Below are 7500 nucleotides of genomic sequence, written 5' to 3'. Positions count from 1 at the left end.
CAAGGATCCGGATCGTTATTCTACAGCGTTTAATTAATGTACCTGCGTGTACTACATTTACATGTGTGGACACATTATTCTACAGCACTTAATGCAACTGGGTGTACTAATGTCATCAAGGATCCGGAACTCACGTCAGAATGACCTCCCTTGTCATACGAACGTTCAGATTTGATACGCGTGCGTCAGCGCAGTCAGCTGGGAACAAAGTCGAAAGCTTTCCACTTGTCCTTATTAATAATCTTATCTCATCACTGCGACTGAGCCAAAACCATTTCCCTCGCTGATGTGATACAACCGTAGTGTGTAGCCAACCCACCTCTTAGCGTTTTGCGTATGTATAGCGTATACCACTGCTGTATAGCAGATCAGAAATGTTTGACCTGGAAACTGGTGTGCATGATTTCGACTTTGATACCACAGCTGGATAAGTGGCAGTGATAGTTAACTGACGGTGCACATACATATTCACACACACACACTCACACACACGCACACACACACACACACACAGACACTTGATTCGCTGGATGACTAAAGGAGAACTTCGAATAAAGGAAGCATCTTACTAAAAGGAGGATTTTGACGAAAATGATTGTGAAATTGGGATTGTGAATTCGTAGATTCTCCGTGACAAATTGGACATGATGGAAATATGTGCCGAGATGTGCTTATATGTGTTGATAGCAAGTGAATGAAAAATCTGCAACCCCCCCAAAAAAAATAGCATAACAAACGAATGAAGAAGTTCAACACCCAAATATAATATGCATCGCTCATAAGCGGACCACAAAGTGCAAACGGGAAAATCTACACATATATTTCTCCTGGAGTATTTCAAAGAGTGTTACGAAAATACAAGGTTGACCAGTGAAACCAAAAGTGCCAAAAAAACCGAAACAAAACAACAGCGACAAAGTTGTGGATAAAACACACACAGGCAGCCAGCCATAATGCTAGCAGGAGTGGACGCTCGGAAATTTCCCCAAATTATCTGATATAGACAACTCAAACAGCACAGACAGTGAAGGGAACAGTTTTCCAACAACCCGTAAGAAAAACAACATCTGCCTCCTGTGATCATCAAAGGTAAGATGATAATGTTATCACGGAGAACGCTTTTCAGAATATAATTGTGTTTCTCGTAAAATCTGATATATATATATATATATATATATATATATATATATATATATAAAACAAAATTGAAAACAAACACCAATTTTGTATATATATATATATGTGTGTGTGTGTGTGTGTGTGTGTGTGTGTGTGTGTGTGTGTGTGTGTGAGAGAGACAAAGAAGTAAAGAGAGCGACGGAGAGAAAGTGAGGGAGGCGGGAGCAAGAGAGAGAGAGAGGGGGGGGGGGTTGTGGGGGGGAAAGAGAGACTGAGACGCGGATGCAGAAAGAGACAGAGACAGAGAGAGAGGGGGGAGGAGAGTTAAAGAAAGAGAGACAGAGACAAAGAGAGAGGGGGGGAGGAGAGTTAAAGAAAGAGAGACAGAGACAAAGAGAGAGGGGGGAGGAGAGTTAAAGAAAGAGAGACAGAGACAAAGAGAGAGGGGGGAGGAGAGTTAAAGAAAGAGAGACAGAGACAAAGAGAGAGGGGGGAGGAGAGTTAAAGAAAGAGAGACAGAGACAAAGAGAGAGGGGGGAGGAGAGTTAAAGAAAGAGAGACAGAGACAAAGAGAGAGGGGGGAGAGTTAAAGAAAGAGTGACAGAGACAGACAGACAGACAGACAGACAGGCAAAGAAAGGGAGATAACGGGAAAAAAATAGAACAGATGTTCTGGTCTTTGAAAGAGGGCAGATGACGTAACAGCAGAGCTCAGTACAGTGCAATACAATGGAATACAGTGCAGTACAGTATAAAACATTACAGTGCAGTGTATTGCAGTGCAGTACAGTACGGTACAGTACAGCGCCGCACAGCACAACATAGCACATCACATCACATCATGAAAGAACATATCACAACACAAGATGGCACAGCACAGCATAGCACAGCACAATACAGCACAACACAAAACAACACAAAACAGCACAACACAGCACAAAACAGCACAGCACAGCATATAACAACACAACATGGCACAGCACAGCACAGCACAGCACAGCACAGCACAGCACAGCACAGCACAACACAGCAAACACAACTCAATACAACACGAAACTAAACACGCAGCACAGCACAGCACAGCACAACACAGCACAGCACAACACAACACAGCACAACACAACTCAATACAACACGAAACTAAACACGCAGCACAGCACAGCACAGCACAGCACAGCACAGCACAGCACAGCACAGCACAGCACAGCATAACACAGCACAACACAACTCAATACGACACGACACTCAACACGCACCACAGCACAGCACAACACAACACAACACAGCACAGCACAGCACAACACAGCACAGCACAGCACAACACAGCACAACACAACTCAATACAACACGAAACTAAACACGCAGCACAGCAAAACACAAAACAGCACAGTACAGCACAACTTAATACGACACGGCACTAAACACGCAGCACAGCACAGCACAGTATAGCACAGCACAACACAGCACAACACAACTCAATACAACACGAAACTAAACACGCAGCACAGCACAGCACAGTATAGCACAGCACAGCACAACACAGCAAAACACAACTCAATACAACACGAAACTAAACACGCAGCACAGCACAGCACAGCACAGTATAGCACAGCACAGCACAGCACAGCACAGCACAGCACAACTTAATACGACATGGCACTAAATACGCAGTACAGCACAGCACAGCACAGCACAGCACAGCACAGCACAGCCCAGCACAGCACAGCACAGCACAACTCAATACGACATGGCACTAAATACGCAATACAGCACAGCACAGCACAGCACAGCACAGCACAGCACAGCACAGCACAGCACAGCACAACTCAATACGCCACGACACTAAACATGCAGCACAGCACAGCACAGCACAACACAACACAGCACAGCACAGCACAGCACAGCACAACACGACACGACACGACACGACACAGCCCAATAGGTTCTAGAATGAGGTTGTCCATCCATGAGACGCAACTGTGTTGTACCACCATTGTGAGCCACAGGGGTCCAGTATATCCATCTTCGCTTCTTTTTTTTTCTTCTTCTTCTTCTTCTTCTGTTATCTGTTCCGAGATTTCCTTTTGTATCCGGCCTAGACTGGGAGCATCACGTGCCCGTGTTCTTCCTCGGGGTTGACTCTCGAAGTCTTTTCCTGAAGAGGGGATAGTCGCAAGACAGAGGAGGTTTGGAATCAGGGTGTTTTCCTTCCCTTAGATGGACTGTCTGATGGACTGTCTTCAAAGGCTGACGAGCACCATCTACCCGTAGCGACTGGGTTTTAAGGCGCCCGTTACTGACCTTCCCTCCAACTTCTCCTTGTCAGTGGAAACGGCTCCGCCACATGAAGGCCAAGAGCTGGGCTTTGGCTGACAGAGGATGTTTGAGACGCGAGTCCTGGGGAGCATTTAACAGAGCAGTGGGAGCTTATCCTAACTGTTGACCCCCCCCCCTGCCCTCCCCCTCCCCCCTGCCCTCCACTCCCCCCCCCCTCCCAACCCATCTCCGCCTCGCCCCCACCCCCCCACCCCACCCCCACACACACCCTCCCGGCATAACAACCTTAGAAAACCCAACAGTTTCAAGGAATATTCTCTTTGATCAGCTCCTTGAGGAAGACGATAAAATTATATGAACGAATTTATAATGCTGCAGCCTTGGGGGCTAGTTGACTTTTGGGAACCATCCCAACGCCGACTGTCCTAAAGCCGTCTTGGCCGAGAGAGTGGGGATTTAACTTGGGCAAGACACTCTCCACTTTTGTCTAAGTCTAGGCCAGATAGTCGGGACAGGAGTTACCTCCTCTGCTGTTCTGATGGTCATAGTCGAACACGGGTGCCTGACAGACATGCCGGCGATTATTCTCCGTCAGTACACTACGAACTTACTTCGTTGCCTTAATTAAAAGAAGGTTGTTGGCAGTAATTTAGTGTGGCAGGCATCTCACACGTGGAACCAATTTGAATTACTTCACCATTTCTCTCTCTCTCTCTCTCTCTCTCTCTCTCTCTCTCTCTCTCTCTCTCTCTCTTTGATTTTGTCCCAGTGTTGTGGATTGTCACTGGGTCACCACACAAATATGCCCGATACCTTCAGATCTGTCGCTCGTGTGTTCAGGCAAGGCAACATCTTTATTTCGTGTGTCCCCTGGGGGCATTGAAACATTACGTATATTCATATTTTACACATATCATACAATTAAAACAGAGTGATGTCAAAAAATTAGAAATTGGATAATTCGTTCAGTCACACTGAATAAACGCACTGCCAAGTAACATTTCACTTATAATACAAACAAAACATGTTCCTATCAATGGATAAAATATTAACGAAAGAACTACGCATACAAAAATAAAGAAAAGGATTTAAGTTTTAACAGTATTCTTTTGTTGTTTTCTTTCCAGAAAACAGTAAGTAGAATTTAACGGAATTTGGGCGGTTTCTATAATATCTGGATAAACATTTTTGCCTGGTTCTTTCACAAAAAAGGGGGCACACAAACAAGTAGTGAAACAATGTCCTTTTGTGGAGCATTAATCGCAGATTCTTTCATTTCTGGGTAAGTTGTCAAAGGGCTGTCAATTAACAGGCAAATGATTATTGGTTGTTCAAAACCTGGGTCACTGTCACTGCGAATTATCTCTCCTGCCCATTCCGGAGTGCTCTCAGTCCATTATGTGTTGGGTTTTTTCTATCTTTCCCATCCACCTTCCTACTTCAACAGCTCCGTAGAGAATTGTTTTGGCAAGAGGCGGGAGCAATAGCCGAGTGGTTAAAGCGTTGGACTTTCAACCTGAGGATCCCGGGTTCGAATCTCGGTAACGGTGCTTGGTGGGTGAAGTAATAATAATAATATTAATAATGGTATTTATATAGCGCTGAAAGGGTTGCGATTTTTTTTTCCGATCTCCAAGTTCAACATAATGTGCAGACCTGCTTGTACCTGAATCTTCTCCGTGTGTGTGTGTGTGTGTGTGTGTGTGTGTGTGTGTGTGTGTGTGTGTGTGTGTGTGCGAGCATAATGTCAAATACGCACGTTAAAGATCCTGTAATCCATCAGTTCGGTGGGTTATGGAAACAAGAACACACATACCCAGCAAGCACGTCCCCGAAAATGGAGTATGGCTGCCTACATGGCGGAGGGGAGGGGAGGGGAGGCAGGGCGGAGGGGGGAACGGTCATCCACGGAAAGGCCTACTCGTGTACATACGAGTGGAAGTGGGAGTTGCAGCCCACGAACAAAGAAGAACTTTTAGTAAGACCATTGGATCTTGTTGTATGGCCATACCAGCGCAGGAGAGGAGAGGTGGTCATGTATTAAAAAAAAAAAAAAGTACTTTGCAGTGTCATAGTGTCATCCTCTCTTGACAACACTCTCTCATTCCCAGACACGCACGAGAAGGCTAAGGTAACCCTTTAGGTGTCAGTAACCCCTTTCTTGATACACACACATGCACGTATGTACACACGCGCGCACACAAACACAGACACAGACACAGGCACACACACACTCACGCACGCAGTTTTATGTAAGGTATTTGATTGATTCTACAGACCAACAACAGTCTCGGATAGTGAAATAACCTCGTCAGCCAGGAAAGGAAGAAACATTTCAATGCATCATAAGAAATAGAGGCACCCTGTCTTCCATGATTAGGTATTTCTATCGCCAAGACAGACAGAGAGAAAGAGAGAGAGAGACGGTCACGAACATTGTTTTATTGCCATCGACAATACTGTCCTTTAATATACTTCGTAATCATTGAATTGTTCCTGTTAAAGCTAATTTCATGTTAGTTATGCATTTCTTAGTAGTTTTCTACCTTTTCTGTATTATCCTGACTTCTCATTCCCCTCTCCCCACCCACCCCCGCACCCCTCCCCACCCCACTTTTTTTTCTTTCTTTTTTTTTTTTTTTTTTTTTAATCGTCTAAAAATATCACTAATAGTGAAAAGACGCTAAACTAAAGAACGAATACTCTCCTTGGCAAGGGAGACAATGTATGAACAAAAGAATATCGACGGTTTACAGAGAAATTGACACATTGCTAAGACTAAATAGAAAGTCAACGACAAACAACAACAACAACAACAGCAATATCATAAAATGCAACACATTGCTAAGATTAAAAAAAGGAAAATAAAAAAAGCTCGACCATCCAACTTTCCATGAAATCATTCAGAATCATAAACCGTGGAACTGGCATCAGGGTAACAGTGTTTGTTTTTTTTGTTTTTTTTATAACTATTAGGCTTCCGAAGTTAATTTCCAGAGAGAGAGAGAGAGAGAGAGAGAGAGAGAGAGAGAGAGAACTCAAACCCCGAACTGGAATTCGAAAAGTCTTGTTCAGTGTTGGTCTTGACTTTTCTGTACAGGGACAGCGTGAATCAGCAAAAAAAAAAAAAAAAAAAAAAAAAAAAAAAGCGAGACAATATGTGATGCTCTGTCATAACTAGACTCTCTGTCTCTCTGTCTCTGTCTCTGTCTCTGTCTGTCTCTGTCTTTCTTTTGTCTATCTGTCTCGCCGCCCCACCCCTTTCTCTCTCTCTCTCTCTTCATTAAGACGTGCAATTCATTACCTTCCTACAAATCAAGCATACGAAAACTTCTGCTCCACAAAGAATAGCCCCCCCCCCCCGCCCCCACCCCCACCCCGCCCCCCCACACTCCCTCCTCCAAAGCAAACATAACCATCCGAAAAAACAACAACAAAAAACACACAAACAAACAAAAAAAAACACACCAACTTCATGCTCCTTTTTGTGAAATTTGTATCTATACCATTACATACACTGAAGTCTTTTATTCTGTTTTCTACAGTTTGTGCTTTCATGATTTCCTTATTTGCCAGTTGATTTGATGTTACCACATGTAACATCTGCATAGCATATTAATCACTTCTGTTTATGGACAATGATATTGTTGTGTTTCTCTGTTCTCTTTATGTCCACTCTCGCTTTGGTCATGTCTCTGTATGTGCATATGTGTGTGTGTGTGTGTGTGTGTGTGTGTGTGTGTGTGTGTGTGTGTGTGTGTGTGTGTGTGTGTGTGTGTGTGTGTGTGTGTGTGTGTGTGTTGGATCGGAGCGAGTGTGTACATGTGTGGGGGTAGGGGTGGGTTGGTGTGAGTGCGTTCGTTTTTATCACTTTTTATAATGATGATGATGTTGATTATTATTATCATTGGTAGTAGTATCAGTAGTAGTTGTTGTTATAGAAGTTGTAGTAGTATTTACAAAAATTATCATTGTTGTATCGTTATCGTTATTGTTGTCACAAGGACAGATTGGAAGAATGGGCAATGCCTAAAATCCTTGAGTAATAACGTTTTTGAATCTTGAATCTTGAATCTGTCTCTCTGTCTATCTCTCTCTCTCTCT

At 43.8% G+C, this 7500-nt stretch overlaps 1 protein-coding gene across 1 annotated transcript in view; it reads left to right on the top strand.

Moving 5' to 3' along the window:
• Positions 1–216: 216 nt before the first annotated feature.
• Positions 217–7500, top strand: part of LOC143291511 (monocarboxylate transporter 5-like) — a 53756-nt gene continuing 46472 nt past the window's right edge. The window contains exon 1 of the mRNA XM_076601399.1: positions 217–1089. The gene's annotated coding sequence lies outside the window, so the exon portion shown is untranslated. The remainder of the gene's footprint in view (positions 1090–7500) is intronic.

The sequence above is a fragment of the Babylonia areolata genome, chromosome 17 (genome assembly GCF_041734735.1).
Source record: "Babylonia areolata isolate BAREFJ2019XMU chromosome 17, ASM4173473v1, whole genome shotgun sequence".
Taxonomy (NCBI): Eukaryota; Metazoa; Mollusca; class Gastropoda; order Neogastropoda; family Buccinidae; genus Babylonia; species Babylonia areolata.
Note: the sequence above shows the minus strand (reverse complement) of the source record. Positions and strands in the feature narration are given on the sequence as shown.